The sequence below is a fragment of the Macrotis lagotis genome, chromosome 3 (genome assembly GCF_037893015.1).
Source record: "Macrotis lagotis isolate mMagLag1 chromosome 3, bilby.v1.9.chrom.fasta, whole genome shotgun sequence".
In the NCBI taxonomy this organism is placed as follows: Eukaryota; Metazoa; Chordata; class Mammalia; order Peramelemorphia; family Peramelidae; genus Macrotis; species Macrotis lagotis.
Genome location: NC_133660.1, coordinates 164187105 through 164203791, shown reverse-complemented (window position 1 = coordinate 164203791; position 16687 = coordinate 164187105). Strand labels below are relative to the sequence as shown.

At 37.9% G+C, this 16687-nt stretch overlaps 1 protein-coding gene across 3 annotated transcripts in view; it reads right to left on the bottom strand.

The window, feature by feature from the left end:
* Window positions 1–16144, bottom strand: part of LNX1 (ligand of numb-protein X 1) — a 229492-nt gene extending 213348 nt beyond the window's left edge. For 2 of the 3 annotated variants that reach the window (XM_074229422.1, XM_074229423.1), the window contains exon 1: window positions 15803–16144. The gene's annotated coding sequence lies outside the window, so the exon portion shown is untranslated. The remainder of the gene's footprint in view (window positions 1–15802) is intronic. The other variant, XM_074229420.1, reaches the window with a different exon arrangement.
* Between the last annotated feature and the right edge of the window lie 543 nt (window positions 16145–16687).

Here is a 16687-nt window from a genome sequence, read left to right as displayed (position 1 = left end):
TTCTCAAAGGAGTGGTTTTGAACTTTTTCAGTCCAAATTACCACAAATGGCTTAGCCCTTGTGACCTTTGTGCCACACTTGTCTACCCAGAAGGAATCAATAGAATTGAAGAAAGTTGGAGATGTATTCAGAAGTATGAGGAAGTAAGAGTTCCAAAGGGGAAAACCCAGGATAAGGGATCCTGGAAGAATCCTTTCACAGAGAGGATGTCCTGAACAAATGCTTCCTTTCACTGGAAGTTCATCTAATTCTCCTTAATGGGGTTTGTTCCACAAAGGGATACATATAATCTAATGTGAGTTTACTTTCAAGATTGTGAAATGGCTACAAAAGCAACCTGGGCAATGGAAAAAGTGGGCCTGTGGCCCAAAAAAACCCTAAAAACAAAACCAGAAATTACTACAAACAGTCCACCTGCAATGTGACCCTGGACAAATCATTTAAACTTTGGGAGCTTCAGTTTTCTTTTCTGTTAAATAAGGATAATAGCAGCACATATCTCTCAGCAAGACACAAAGATCAACAGAAACAATGGAAGTAAAAATGCTTTGTACTTTAAGACACTGCAGTCAGGTGGCACAATAGTCAGGAATACCTGAATTCAAATCTGCTCTCAGACACCTGAATGAATCACTGAACCCTGTCTGTCTAAGTTTCTTCATTGGTAAAATAAGCTTGAGAAGGAAATAGCAAACTACTCTAGTATAGTTGCCAAGAAAATCTCAAATGGGGTTATGAAGAATCAGAAATATCTATTATTGTTATCAAAATAAATATTTTTATGTTTTTATCACTTACATTTCCTAATATATCCCTCTCTTTTTATTTTTCCAGAAAATCATCCCTTATAGCAAAACATATAAAAGTGTGTGTGTGTGTGTGGGGGGAACCAGTTCAATAAGACTAATCAATACATAGTAAAAGTGTGACATTATATAGACTTCTGCCCCAATAATATGATAATTATCAATTATGAAAATAAAAGCTAGCATTTCTATAGTATTTTAAGGTTTGTCAAGTACTCTATGAACATCTCATTTGATCCTCACAGAAACTCTGGGGTGTGGGTTCTAGTAATAAACTCATTTTACAGATGAAGAAAGAGATTAAATAACTTGTCCAAGGTCACATAGTATCTGAGGTCAAATTGGAACTGAGGTCTTTGTCACCTAGCAATAGAATATCAATGGCATTATTATGAAGCACTTAGTATGAACTAGGGACTATCCTATGCATGGGGTTATGGAGACACAATAAAACCAGTCTTTGCCTGAATGGAACTTACATGAAGTACCACTATCCTTACTCAGATGAGAAGAGAGAAAGAAGAACATTTGAAGAGGAAGAAGCACTAGGGGAAGAAGGGAAATCAAGAGAACCTGCCTGTAGGAGAGCAGCCCTGAACTTGGACTCTCTTCATGGATACTAAGGATTCTAAGAAATGGAGAGGGGATACCATGTAGACACAAATAAATATAATTCAAGGAGGACTGAGACACTAAGGGTATTAATTGTATGAAGTAGATAAATATGATATTAAAGAGGGAGATCTATTGATGATCCCTTAGATCACACCCAGTTTGGCAAGAAAGGAAGGATCAAAAGGATTTTTTTTCATGTTTCAATGATAAAGAGGGGCCCAGTTTAGAGAGGAGTCAGCCCGTGTATTAATAGAAATGTACTTTTAACCCTGAAAAATACAATAATTCCCAAGAAACAAAGCAAGTGGAACCATGGGAAAATGGCTCCTCCTGGGTGTGTGTAGGTGCATTTTTATGTGTATGTGTGGTGTGCCTGTTTATGTCTGTATGTTCATATTTATATCTATGCATGCATGCACATGCACTTTCATAATACTGCAAATGATTATAGGTGTATGTTTATACATGTTTATATGTGTTGTGTGTGTCTATGTTTAAACGTATATGTCTGGTTTTGTTTTTATGCATGCTTATGTATATAGGTATATGCTTATGACTATGCATGCATGTTTGTGTGTGCATGCATGTCTGAATGTTTATTTGTGTTTTCATGTGATTTATATTCATGTGTATGTATGTATGCATTTGTGTGTGATTGTATGTATGTTTTATATTAATGTGAGTATGCATATCTATGTGGGTGCATATGTGTGTATGTTTATATCTATGCATACATCTATTTATTTATGTGTAAATGGGTATGCATGTGCATGTCAGTATATGTTTGTATAGATGTGTTTCTGTGCATGAATATTTATGTGGCTGTATATATGTTTTATGTATGTGCATACATGTATAGATTTCCCATGCTTGTTTATATATGTATATGTTTATTTTGTGTGTATGATGTTTGTGTGTGCATATGAGTGTATGCTTGTGTGTTTGTTTATATATGTATGTTTGTATATCTGTGCATAGTTGTGTGTTGGGCAGCTAGGTGGTATAATGGATAGAGCACTGGTCTTGGAATCAGGAGGACGGGAGTTGGGATCCAATCTCTGACACTTACTAGGTGGGCAAGTCACTTCACCCTGACTGCTTTGCATCCAGGGCCATCTCCAGTCATCCTGATGCATATCTGGCCACTGGACCTAGCACAGTCCCCCTCACTCAATCCAATTCATGTGCCTGTCACAGCATCACCTTCCTGATGTTGTGGTCTTCTTTGAAAATAAAGGACAAACATTATCTGTGCATGTTAATGTGAAAGTGGATATGCATGTATATGTAGGTATGTGTTTATGTGATTGTGTGTGGGATATGTTTTGTGAGGGCATGTTTTGTGCGTGGGATATGTTTATTTGTGTGCACATGCGCCATGCTGACTCGGCACCTTATGTTCTATGACAGATTATCCACAAAGTCATTGCTTGTCAATTTTGCCAACAAAGCTGAATTTTCTGGGTAACCTCCTAGGAACTGCTTTTATCCACATGGTCTTTGTCTCCCTCCTTCTCAGGAGGCAGTCCTTCCTGGTCCTGCTTCCATCTTCTGCACAGAGGTGTGACTGTTTGTCTGATGAACAGGTGGCCCCTTCCTTTCTAATTGAAGCTTGTACCTGTGGACCCCAGAGCTCATGTGACTGTTCGGTTCTTCTCTGCTGCTGTGTCCTGTCTGGGCATTTTATTTCCTCTATAGAGATCAGGAAGCAGCACAATTATTTGGTTTGTATGAGTTTGAGTAAAATAATTGCTAATGTTCTAATTTTATTATCTCTACCTCACAGATAGGGAAACTGAAGATGAGGGGAGTTAAAGGACTTCTCCAGGAACACACAGCTGGCAAAGGTCTAGGGTTGGATTTGAACAGCTTTTCCTGCCTTTATTTCCACTATACCAAACTGTCTCAGAGTTGTTAGGACATTTATTGTACCTCACTACTACTTTCAGACTGGAGAAGAAAATGATCTTTGCCAAGAAAAGCACCAAAGGAATCACAAGGAGTCAGATAACTAAACAACTTTTTTCAAACCTTTCCTCTATATGATAGTCTTGTAACTGAGTTAGGATGCATATCAAGGCATGACTATAGATAGAATGAGTCAGTAAAAAGATTACTCCCAGGGAGATGATGTAAAGTCAAGGAATGTAGAAGAGATGTCCTACTTCTGCACATTCTCAGATTTGATGGAATACCTAGGTAATGGTCTCCACCAAAGGGTCATTCGCTGAGTTTTAACAGAGCAACAGGAAGACGGAGAAAGGTGAATTCATCATGGGCTAATTATGGGCCAACATTGGAAAATGTTTGAGAATGAAATCTTTTGTACCTCTGTAGAACAACTACCTGCTTACAGTTAGATTTTTGTTTTTGTTTATGTTTTATGTTTTGTTTTGTTTTTTGGGGAGGCAATGGGGTTAAGCGGCCTGCCTGAGGCCACACAGCTAGGCAATTATTAAGTGTCTGAGACCGGATTTGAACCCAGGTACTCCTGACTCTAGGGCTGGTGCTCTATCCACCGCGCCACCTAGCTGCCCAACAGTTAGATTTTGATGACACTAATGCTCCAAATATACTTTCAACTTGAAACACTCCACCACCCCTTAGAAGCAACCTCTCCTCCTAGGAAGTTCACTCTAATCCATTCAGTTTCTGTGGGGTAAAGAACAATGGCTTAAGAGACAGTTGTTCGGTATTCAAATCTTGTCTCTGATATTTATTGCCAGTGTGACCTTGGGCACACATCCCTGTGCCTTAGTTTCCTCAGCTATAAAATAAGGAGTTGGAGTAGGTGGCCTTCAAAGTTCTTTCAGTTCCAAATCTATGATCCTATAAACTATGGACCAGTACCTTCCCCTTCCTCTCCAATAGGTTCAATTCCTGGCTCTCAATATTTTCTCCACCCCAACCCTTGCCTCTCAATGCTGGGGAATTCTCAGCCAGTTCTAATTCCATGGCTCTCCTTGTCACCAAGGTCTCTCTACCACTTACTCCAGTGGTCATAACTTCTTAGATAGATAAGGCAAACCATATTCAATGTGTGCTTCACACTTCACTCCACCAATTCTGTCTATCTCCACTGAAGGTTGATGCCTAAAACCTCTGTGCTTATGTCTGGAAGAGAAAAGAAAAGAAATCACTGATGCAAATCTGATGACCATCTCCTGCCCCACCCCTCTTTAGGGAGTCCTGAGGCAAAGGGAGCATTGGGAATTGTAATATTTATCATCCGGGTTCTCCATGTGCCCTGGAGTCAGGGCCCAGGGGGTTGGGAGGAAGTTGGAAACAGATTGGGAAATAAAGGCGTGCTTTTATCTGATAATTGTGCACGGGTATATCTGTAGTGAGGGGGTGTATTGGAACAAAAAGAGCTGCATCTCTTCCCTCTGACATCAAACAGTCAGTTCAGTTCTGGCCTACCTCCCAGGGTGAGGAGGGAGTATGGGATGGGTGTGTGTAGGGGAGGGGAGGGTGAAGAGGAGGTTGAATCCAACCTGGAGTGGCCCCAGTTAGGAGGAGTTTTGAAAACAGAATCTGTTGTAAAATCATCCTAAGGGATGGGAACTGTTCCAGGAGGTTCTTCAAGGTACTCTGATTTGGGGAAAAACTAGACTTCTAGGGGTTATTGTGAATTGCATAAGATTTCTCAATCTACAGTGGAGTGGGAGTTCTGATCTGATCTCCTCCACACTCAGACACATTCTTCTGCTCCCCCGAGTTTTGAGGGCATGAGGGATGGGGAGAAAGGATATCTGGTAAATCCAAAAGAATTGGTAGTGTCTGCTTAACTAGGAGATACCACCATAAATGGGCACTAAGTTACTGCCCACCTCAAGGTTGACCTAAAACTTGAGCAGCCTCTGGGGAAAGCCTCCTGCCTCTTCTTTTTCTTCCCCAGACACTTAAGACTTTATCTACCTGTTTTTCCCAATCAAAATCTAATTATAGGAGCAACTCCTAGTAAAAAGCAGCCTAGTATAGTTGACGAAGAACTATCCATAAAGCCAGGAAAATCTGTGTGACCTGGCTAAGTTCTTTAGACACATATTGCTCTAGGATAGAGGTGTCAAACACTTGGGTTTAGAGGATCCAAACCAGTTTAAAATGTAATTGGAAATATTTCTAAAATAAAAATACAATAGACTATAGAAAATGTTAATATATGATTTTCTAAGTTAGTATACTGCTTTTAGTAATGTTTATATACTATTTAGTTGCCTCCATTTGCTTTAGGAAATTAAGAAAAGCATTCTTAACCTGATCTCCATGAACTTTTAAAAAATTTCTTTATAACTGTATTTTAAAATAATTGAATTCCTTTGTAATCCTGCATATTTCATTTATGCATTCAAAAGCATTAGTCAGAGAAGGTTTCTAAAGAGAATTTATAACAGCCGAAGAATATCTGACACATAGAAAGCCAAGACCCCAGGTTTGAGAAGGTGCATAATTTCCTTACTTGAGAGTTTCCTACTCTAGAGAAATTAGAGGTTCAATAATCAGTCATTCACACTTTAGTATGAACTTCAGTTAGTGGGATACTTTTCTCAAGGATAGTCTAAAAAATTCTGCTGCCAGGGGCAGCTAGGTGGTGCAGTAGGGGCGGCTAGGTGGCACAGTGGATAGAGCACCGGCCCTAGAGTCAGGAGTATCTGAGTTCAAATCCAGTCTCAGACACTTAATAATTACCTAGCTGTATGGCCTTGGGCAAGTCACTTTAACCCCATTTGCCTTGCAAAAAAACCTTAAAAAAACCTGAATGGTGAAATGGTGAAATGAAAAGTTTTGCTTCCAAAAACCTAGTACAGTCATCAAAATGGGGACAGGTGATATTCAAGCTTCCTAAAATTAGTAAGTTAATAAATATTTATTACATGTTACCATGTACTGTGCTAAGGACTAGGAATATATAGAAAGAGAAAAAACTAGTCTCTACTCTACAGGGGATTATAGTCTAATGTGGGAAACAACACACAAACAACAATATACAAACTAGCTATGTACAGGATACATCTGAAATAGCCAACAGCTTATAAACTGTGAGACCCTGGACAAGATCCTTAGCCCTGTTTGCCTCAGTTCCTCATCTATAAAAATGAACTAGAGAAGGAAATGGCAAACCATATCATCAGCTTTGCCAAGAAAATCCCATATGGGGTCATGTAGGTTCAGACATGACTGAAAATGATTCAATAACATCAGAGGTTGGACTAGATTGTGGATCATCTAGCTATGAGATTCTGTGACTTTGTAAGGAGGATAGGTGGTACAGCCCAAGGAGATATCTGCCAAGAATGAAGAGGGTTAGGGAAAAGCTTCCTGTAGAAGACATAGGAAGGAGTCTATATTGTTTAGTGGAAAGAAAATTGGATTTGAAGTTGAGAGACCTGTGTTCTATTCCCATCTTTGATATTAGTGAAATCACCCCAAACAAATCTCTTGTCCTTCAAGCCTCAGTTTTCTTAACTGTAAAATGGGAATTATTATTCCTATCCTTAGATAGCTGTGAACGTAAAATAAGATAGTACATATGGAATGTTCATTTTTTCATGGGAACAGAAGTGAAGGGGAAGCCCTGCTTATTTACCAAGGATACACTATTCAGTTAGGCCTGGCTTTCTCTTCCTTATGACTTTAAAGGAAAAAGAAATATAGAAAATCCACAAGAATGGCTGATTCTAAACCAGAAAATCTTACTCCCTTCCCTTTAGAATCCTAAATGATAGTTAGGCAGTCTCCCTGGCCTTTGACTCAGCCTACACAAGCTACTGACAATCTGTGGGGCTGCTGTTGAGTCTGGTCTGGATGAGGTCAATGTGAGTGATGTGGACAGGAAAGGTCTGTGTGGGTGAAAGCTCTCTATAGAATTTGTAGCCACATTTAGCAAAATCCCTGTTCTTTGTACAAGAAAAAGCTGCTTGACCTCTCAGAGTCTCAGGATCCTCCTCTTCAACACTGTTTCAGAACTTAGCATATCTAAACCAAGGAACAAAACCTTTCCTATTCTTTCCCCTGGCTCTTTTCTCCACTTCTTGGTTGTGAACTTTCTGGAATGGAAAACTCTTCTTCCTTCTGATCCAAAGAGGAATATGAGCCTTATTGTTTATAGAAAAGGTGATCATTTACAAGAGTAAATAGAATAAATAAAGGAGTAGATGCTCAAAAGATGTCTTTTGAGCATCTTCTCCTTTATTTATTTGTTATTTATATGGTCCTTTTGCCATGCCTCCATCTTGAACATGGTAAACATCCATCTGTGTTGGGGTGAATGAATGTTCTGGGGTCTTTCCTTCACCTAAGGGGTCTGTCTTAAGCAGCACAGAAGTCAACTCATTAAGTAATAATAACAACATACTTTAAAACCCCTCTAATTCATGTAGTACATTCACATTTGCAGAGTCTTTCACATTTTTTATCTGTTGCTCACAACCTCAACCCTCATTTTATCATTAGTTAAATAATTACTAATAATAGTGGTTAGCCTTCGATGAGCTCTTTAAACTTTGCAATATGCTTTACATCACTTCAATTGATACACTCAAAATGTCTGTGAAGCAGATGCTCTTATTATCCCCATTTTATAGATAAGGAACCTGAGACTTAGAAGAGAAAAATGACTTTACCATGGTCACACAACTAGTAAGTCATTGAGAGAAAATTTGAATTCAGGACTTGACTTCCTAATACCAGGTCCAGCATTCTTATCTACTATCACTTATTGCCTCCATTTTACAGATGATGTTACTGAAACCCAGAAAAGTTAGTTGACTTGTAAGATTGATATTGTCAATCCAATTGTCAGTTTTAGAACATTTCTGTATATTTCTGATGCCAGGTCCAACATAAAAAAATCCTATGCTTTACTGCCTGGAAAAATGCTCTGGTCCCATTTCATTCTCTATACTCTCTCATTTGGTGATCTGAATGACTCTTGTGGATTCAACTACATCTCTCTGCAGATGATTCCCAGCCCTAGTCTCTGCTGACATTCCCACATCACTACCTACTTACTGGCATCTCAACCCGGACATCCCATAGACATTTCACACTCAACAGAACTCTGAAGTCTTTCCCTAAAACCCTCTCCTTTTTTTGTATTGATCTACCAATGTTCCTTTGCACAGTTTGGAAAGCTCTCCTTCCAACTTCCAACTCTTAGAGTTCTTGGCTACCATTAAGAATAAAGAAATGCCACCCTTTTTAAGTTTTCCTTTTATCTACTCTATATTTTTTGTATGCTCTGATTTTTATAATGCTGCCATATATATATATATATATATATATATATATATATATATTACATTGTCTTAGAATGTAAACTCCTTGAGACAGACAATTTCACTTTTTTCTTTGTATCCCTAATGCTTATCAAAGTGCCTAAAACACAATAAACTAAAAAAAAAGTTAATTGGATGTTTGTCTCTCTAAGGAATAATAAAAACAGGTAATAATAATAAGAGCTAGCATTTATTCAGACTTGTAAATTTGTAAATAAATAGCTATCCAAATATTATTTAATTTTATTTTTTAAAAAGTCTTGAGAGATAGATACTATTATTACTCCAACTTTTCAAGAAAGGAAACTGAGGTATAAAGTAGTTAAGTGACTTGCCCAAGGTCACACAATTAGAAAACATATAAAAAACAGAATTTGAACTCTTCTTCCTGATTCCAGGTCTAGGATTTTATCCATTATGCCATCTGTTGCAGAGTAGAAAGGGTAAAAAGTACATAATTGGGTGGTATTTCTCATGTGGTTATTTAATCTATAATGGGTTTGCTTTCCTAGGTAGATATAAACTCTTTGAGATTACATTTCTAATACTTCTTTGTAACCTCTCAATGCCTGGCAGTGTCTTGTATATAATTGTGTTCAATAAACATTTGTTGACTTGATCAGTGGCCACAGAACTCAACTTTGAACAATTAGCAGACTGAATTGCATGTTCATGTGACAACTTTGCAAAAAACTGGCTACCTATTCTTATCCCCATTTTATAGAGAAGGATGTTGAGATTCAGAGACACTCCTATTAGCCCACAAACAACTAAGCACAGGTCAAAAATCAGTGTGTTCTGGGACACAGGAGATCCCCTTTCTAGCCCTGACTCTGTATAACTTTGAGTATACCACAACCTCTTTGGACTTCAGGATTTACATCTGTTAAATTTAGGGGTTAGCTTTCATGATTCCTCAGGTTCCCATCAGCCTTAAAGTTGCTTGATTTCTTTATTCTAAATGATGTGACCAAGTCTGAGCTCTACAGGAGATATTGAGACAACCACAGACTCTCAGGAGGGTCTCAGAGATGATCTAGTGGAATCCCTGACTCAGGAGTAATCATCCTTTAGGATTCCAATTAGTAGCCACATAACCTCTGTCTGAAACCTTCCAGTTCTGGAAAAACACAACTAGAATGGTTAGAAAACAATTTCTTCCATTGAGTATGATTAAAAACCTCTATGAAGAAACAAAAAAAAAAATCTTACCTATAACCCCCACTTGAGTCCCATATGGCGAAGTTACACATTAGCCAAAGCTCAATTACTCAGCTTACCATTTAGGTCAACTGGCTTTGGTTGCCCTGGAAACCTGCCAAAGGCTTAAGGATAAACCAGAGTCAGGGAAAAGGAGAAAGTTCAGATTATCCACCATCAGTTTTTTTTTTCATCTTCATAGGTTTGTTTCCAAGTACAGGGAATAGAAAGGTAGAATAGAAGAGGTCCTTGTTGCTGAATTTGAATATCCTGAATTGAGTTTCCTCATTATCTATCTTAGAATTAAATTTTGGTGGTGGTGGTTGTTTTCTGGCAGTTTGGTGAATAAAATATAACTGAAACTCCTGACCAGTCTCCCACGTCCTTCCCACCATAAACTGGGGGAAAGGAGTTGGAGCCAGGCTGTGCAGGGCTGCAAAATACCAGATCTGATGTATTTTTAATGCCTGTTTCCTGCTACAATGACTCAGCCCCTCCTTTTTCTCCTCATCCCTATTCCCACAGATCAACATGGAAAGGACTGGAGGAGCAGGGGAGGGAGGGCAGGTGAGGATAAAGAATTGGGCCAAATGTCTTGTGTACTAGCTTCAATTCACTGACCGTAATTGTATTTTTCTTTAGAATTCTCTGTTCAACAGTTGCAGTTTGACTAGAGATACAAAGTAGGGAAGAGTGGAAGAAAGTGAGGGCTCTCAGAAGTATGGCAGCCCAACACCCTATTCATCAGGTCCTGGATTAGCATGTGAGTTCTTTGAAGCCAAGGACTGTTTTTACCCCTTCTTTGTATCTCTTGCACTTCACATAGTGACTGGTACACAATAAATACTTGAGAACTGATTTTCAGAAAGGGAGGGAGAGATCTCCTTTTCCTCTGGTAGTCACAGGGATCCTTCAACTTCTCCATCCATTCCTGAGAAGCAGGATGATGGGAGGGTGCAATCTGCTGGAGAAGGTGGGATAGAGTAGGATCTTTGGTGCAGGTGGCAGGATTTGCTTGGGGAACAAGAGCAGCCTCTTTAAGTGAGATGACTGGTAGAAGGCACCTGAGGGAGGTGAGCACTTGGCTAGTGGCTTTAATTTTGTCAGGAAAACGTGAGGCAAGGCTCTCAGCTGAGAGGGTAGGGAGAAGGCCACTTGTGGGAGATTAGAGAAAGGATGAAAAAAGGTCAAGAAAAGCTGCCGTGGAGAGTGAATGGATTAGGAATGTGTCAAAGGATTGCCTTGCTGTGGTGAGGGCTTAGTGGAGATTATATAACACAAACTTGTAGTGGACCCCAGTCAGTAGCTTTGTAATTTTCTCCAGGGAGCAAAGGAGATTAGGTTTTCATGGCAAGCTTTTTGCATCTTGTATAGAAACAACTTGAATTCATGTCAAAGAGGTGCAATGAGAGAGGGAACATTCCATAGTATAGCAATTCTCAAATTTTTTGGATTTAGGACCCCTTTAATTTTAAAAAATGACTACTTCCTCCCCATAAGAGTTTTTGTTTAAGTGGGTTATTTCTCAGAGTGTGCCAGAGGCAGTCTGAAGGGGTTTGTCAGAGTTGATTGTTAAAGTTTTTAGTGTGGAGCATTTACATTTCAGAAATCAGAAATGCTACAATGCTTGATTTACTGTTTTGCTGTTTGTCTAGACTTTAAAAAGTGATAGAGAAAATGTAGATTAAACTGAAAAGTGTGTCATGTCTACTCTTCCCCCCCATACCCCCCTCATTGTCATTTAATCTCTTAGTCTTATCTCTTAAATGAAGTTAGTTAATAGCACCTACCTTACCTTGGAGAGTTGTTGTGAGCATCAAACAAGATAATCTACATCATATATATATATATATATATATATATGTATATATATATATATACATATATATATATGTATGTATATATATATGTATATGTATTAGCTCTTATGACTGTTCACCCCAGCTTCTTCACCTTGTTCTTGCTGCACATCCTTGTCTATAAAACAGCAGTGTTGCACTATATGATCTTGCTAGGGTCCCTTCCTTTGAATTTTCTAATCCCAGGAAGCACTTTATGATTCAGCATTAAAACCCAAGACCTTCTTAGGAATCTACAGTTAGCCAGCTCCCTGGCTCTGGTTCCTAGATCCAAGTAGTTTTCCTTGGATGATCTGTACATGCTGTTTTGGTCCAGGAATTTGAAATACACACTAACTCAAATAGAATCTAAGTTCATGTTCTTAGATGATGTAGGTTTTTCACTCCCACCCTTCACCCCCTAGGCTAAATTTGTTCTGAAAGAAACTTGGGTTTTGAGGCATAGTTCTTGTTCAGTCATTTCAGTTGTGTTTGATTTTTCATGACCCCATTTGGGGTTTTCTTGGTAGAGATAATGTAGTGATTTACCATTTCTTTCTCCAACACATTTTACAAATGAGGAAACCAAGGCAAACAAGGTTAAGTGATTTGCCTAGGATCACAAAGTTGGTGTCTGAGGAATTTGAAATTAAGGAGAGGTGTCCTGATTTCAAACCCAGCACCCTATCCACTCTATCTCCCTAGTATCTGGGTTCAAATCTCAGCACAGCTGCTGAGGTAGGATAGGGATGTGGATATATACTTAGTCCTGATCTGAATCCTACTTCAGACACCATGTAGAATATTCTAATATGACCGTGTATAAGTTATTTAACCTCTCTCTGTATCTCAGTTTCCTTATAAGTAAAATTAGAGGGAATTAAACTAGAGGATCACTAAAGTCTTTTCCAGATCTGAATTTTGTGGTTTTGTGCCAGGACCATTTCTCCTAGAAGCAATGTGGAAGCTATGTCTTCAATAATTTAAAAAAATAGAGCCCCCAAAATACAGAAACTCTGCCAACTGTGACTTTTCTTCCTACTGGTGACCTCCTTCACAAACTGCTATTGGAAAAGTATTTGCTTGGTCAAGATGCCAACTTATAACATCCATAACAAATCATTTAAAACATCACTTCTTCTACATAGATGTGTAACCCAGTCAAGATGACAGAAATGAGGGGAATACATGAAGAATAGCAGCCTGTTTTTCTCCTCTGTGTATTCTCACTTCTAGGGCTTCAAATAGTCTATCAGCTTCTCCTCTGCCACTATCCCAAATCCTACAAATCTTTTAATGCCAAGATCCAACCTTATTTCCCACTTTAGTCTGCCCAAATTTGCCTCACCTCAAACCCCACCAGTGTAAATTATTGGGTTAGAAGAAGACCTGGAGCCTGCCCATATTGTTGCATGAGAGGACCTGGAGTCTGACTATATTTCTTGCTAGTATCAGTATTTGGATACTATTTTCTATATTCCTATTAGCATTAGTGAATTTCAAGGAATATAGTGATTTTGAAAATTTTGTCTATTTTCTAGCAATATAGGCTTGTCAATCAAAAATACTATTTATTAAAAATATTTTAGTAGATTTTAAGTATTATAGTAAAAATAGACTATATTTTAAAATATTCTAACTATATATATGTATTTCATGATATATGCATGAAGAATTCTATATAATAGCTTGTTAATTTGTGCTGAACATTTCAATTTTCAACTTTGTAGAAACATTCACTTCTGCATTTTGCTAGATGGTGCAGTCTTATTATATTCAGTTGAAAGTTTCCTGAATTTATTTTTTAAATGTAGTTTTTTTATGAAAAAAATGACAATTTGGAAATTTTGTATACAATTTTATCTTATGACAAAGCATAAATATTTTTAATTTTTTTTTAAGTTTTTGCAAGGCAAATGGGGTTAAGTGGTTTGCCCAAGGCCACACAGCTAGGTAATTATTAAGTGTCTGAGACTGGATTTGAACCCAGGTACTCCTGACTCCAGGGCTGGTGCTTTATCCACTGCACCACCTAGCCGCCCAAAAATGTTATTCTTTAATTATAAAAGGTTAACCTATACATGTTTTCCAAAAAAATAAAATTTATTTAAAGATTTTTTTTTTTTATTTTTGTAAGGCAATGGTGTTAATTGACTTGCCCAAGGTCACACAGCTAAGTATTAAGTGTCTGAGAATGAATTTGAGCTCAGGTCTTCCTGACTCCAGGGTCAGTGCTCTAGCCACTGTACCACCTAGCTATCCCTAAAGATATTTTTAACTATAGTTTCTTTGTTTTCAAATAAAAAAGACCTAAAATAAAAATTATATAAATTTAAAATTTTAATATTCTATTGAAAAACAAAAAGCAATTGAATTTTGCAACTAATCAATTTTAAATATGTTGCATTATATGTGTTGCAATTTGCAGAGTTGCAATTAATGAGGTTACTTTTGTCAAAATTTACTGCACTTTTAATTATGTGGTAAAGTGATTTTGATTTAATTTTTCATATATTCTTTACATTTTTGTTTTTCTATATTCTTTGAGTTTTCCTGTTCCCTATTTCATTTATATACTAGGCAGAGGTTTGGTTTTTTTGCTCACCAATATAAATTCTCTGTAAAGATTTTTAGCAGTTTTACTTCTTTACTCTACTTTTTTCTGATCTTTGAAATTTCCTCTCATCTTCTCTCTTCTTTTCCACTCTTGGGGGGAGGGGTAAGGGGGCCCTAAGCAATTCCTACTGATTTCTTCCTTAATCTGAACCGAATTCCTTGAATATTAAAGCTTACCTGCTTAAGGCATACCTACCACCTGCTCTCACACTTTCTTATCTGCACATTGTCTTGGGCTATCCTTTGACTGCTTCATGTCTAATTTTCCCAAGTAGATTTTAAGTTTCTTCTTCTTTTGTATCACTTCACAATGCTGAGCACACAAGAGATTGTAATTGTTGATTTATAATTAGAGATGATTCTAGGTTTAGAACGAGAAGAGACTTTAGACATCAGATGAGGTCCAGAGAAATTAAGGGGTGTATCTATGATCACATGGGTAGTAAGAAACAAGGCCAAGGTTCAAATCCAGGTTCTTTGAGTGCTTTCCCATTGAGCCATATTGGCTCCTTCAACATAAATGAATTGAGTTACAACAAACATTTATTAAGCCTCTACCATGAATAAGAGCTTTTGAGGAGGGAGTGAGGGAGATGCAAAATTTAAGATGTTGTCTCTGCCCTCTTGGAGTTTATGGTCTAGAGAATGATCTACTCCAAACACAAACAATTCCACAACAAAATAGTACAAGTTAACCTCCACATGAGGTTGGAGAAAATGAGTAGAAACCACCTTACAGAGCCTGCCAGAGACATCTGGGTTGCATTCCTAGTGCTAGGAAATGAGCAGAGGCTGTGAAGTAGGATGACTTACTGGAAAGAGTCAAAAACGTGTGAGAAAACAGGGTTGGTTTTTTTTTCCCCTTTTTTGGTCTAACTTGCAAATTCATAAGTAAGTCACTTAGCCTCACTGTGCCTCACCTTCCACATCTGCGAAAAGGGGATAATAATCCTATTCTTATTTTGCCATCAAATTATAGGAATAAAATGAAATAATATTTATGAAAGCCTGTCCTTATGAATAAGGTTATTATTTCAGGAAGCCAAATACTATTTAGATACAATATATAATTATCATTATCACCCCTAAAATTTTTACTGAAATGTTTAGGGTAGGAGGAATTGTATAAGCATTCTTTTTCAATGTAGTTTACTTTTAGTTTCCATTTTGAAAGCCCAGGAAAGAAGATTCCAATACCAAGACAAACACAAGCACATAGAAGCCAGACAATCCCATTGGAGACTGGGAGATTCAAGATCTTTCCAGTATCTAGGAGGGGGAGGTAATAATAAGAAGGAAGGAAAGAAACTTATGAGATTTATTTTTCCTTCTTATTTCCATTCTCTTCACTGTAGCCCAGAATCTCAGTTCCGTTGTTCCATAGCTCAGGTACTATGGGGGATAGCTCACAAGATTCCCTCCATTTGTTGGTTGGGAAAGGAAATCTTACCTTCATTCCATTGCAGACCTAGGTCCTTTTGGCGGTCACTTTCTCCAAGGATTGGCTGAAACCTGAGCTTTCCAGTCTCAAGAGGAGTCTGGGAAAGTGATGTCTCTGTCTTCCTTCTGATACCCAGTTTCTAGGTTGTGTCCAAACCAAGCTGCCTGTGAACAGTCAATGGATGAAGCTTAGAGAAGATCAGACTGGGTAAACCCAGTGGCATGGCCAGAGAGGACCCTGACTCAGAATCAGAGCAGACCCACAGCTTCTCCGTCTTCGAGCCAATGTTAAATCAGTCCTAGTTTGGGCAGGACCATGACTGTCTTTAACTTCCTCCTGTTCTTGCCAAAAAACAGGATCCCTTTGTTCACCTTTGGGGTTGGCAAGCCAGGCCTCTCCCCCCCACCCTAGTGTTATTGTCCTTCAGACAATGGGAAAATGAGCTGGGATACTGGAAGGCAGATAAGTAAGAAAACATATAGAGGAGATTGAGCTGAGAAAGAGCTTAAATTAGGTTAGATATTTTAGAAAATAGCTGCAAGTATTGGACTTGTTTTTAATTAACTAGGCAATTAATTAATATTTTGGAAAAGGAAGATATTCTGCTCTCTATATTGAGCAATCTAAATTCTTTCATTCATTCAATAGACATTCGTTAAATATCTACTTTGTATGTGTAAGGCTACACTACATTGTAGTATGAAGGATGGGAAAGATAAATGAAAACAGGTTCTCTAGCAGCTTAATGTCTAGGAGAGGAAATAAGACAAGAATATAAATAACCACAATACAAATTAAATTTTGCTAAGTGCAGGAGAGAAGTATAATTATAGTGCTTTATATCCTCAGAAGAAATGTGTGGAGAGGGGTAAATAATTTCTGGTTAAGGAGAAT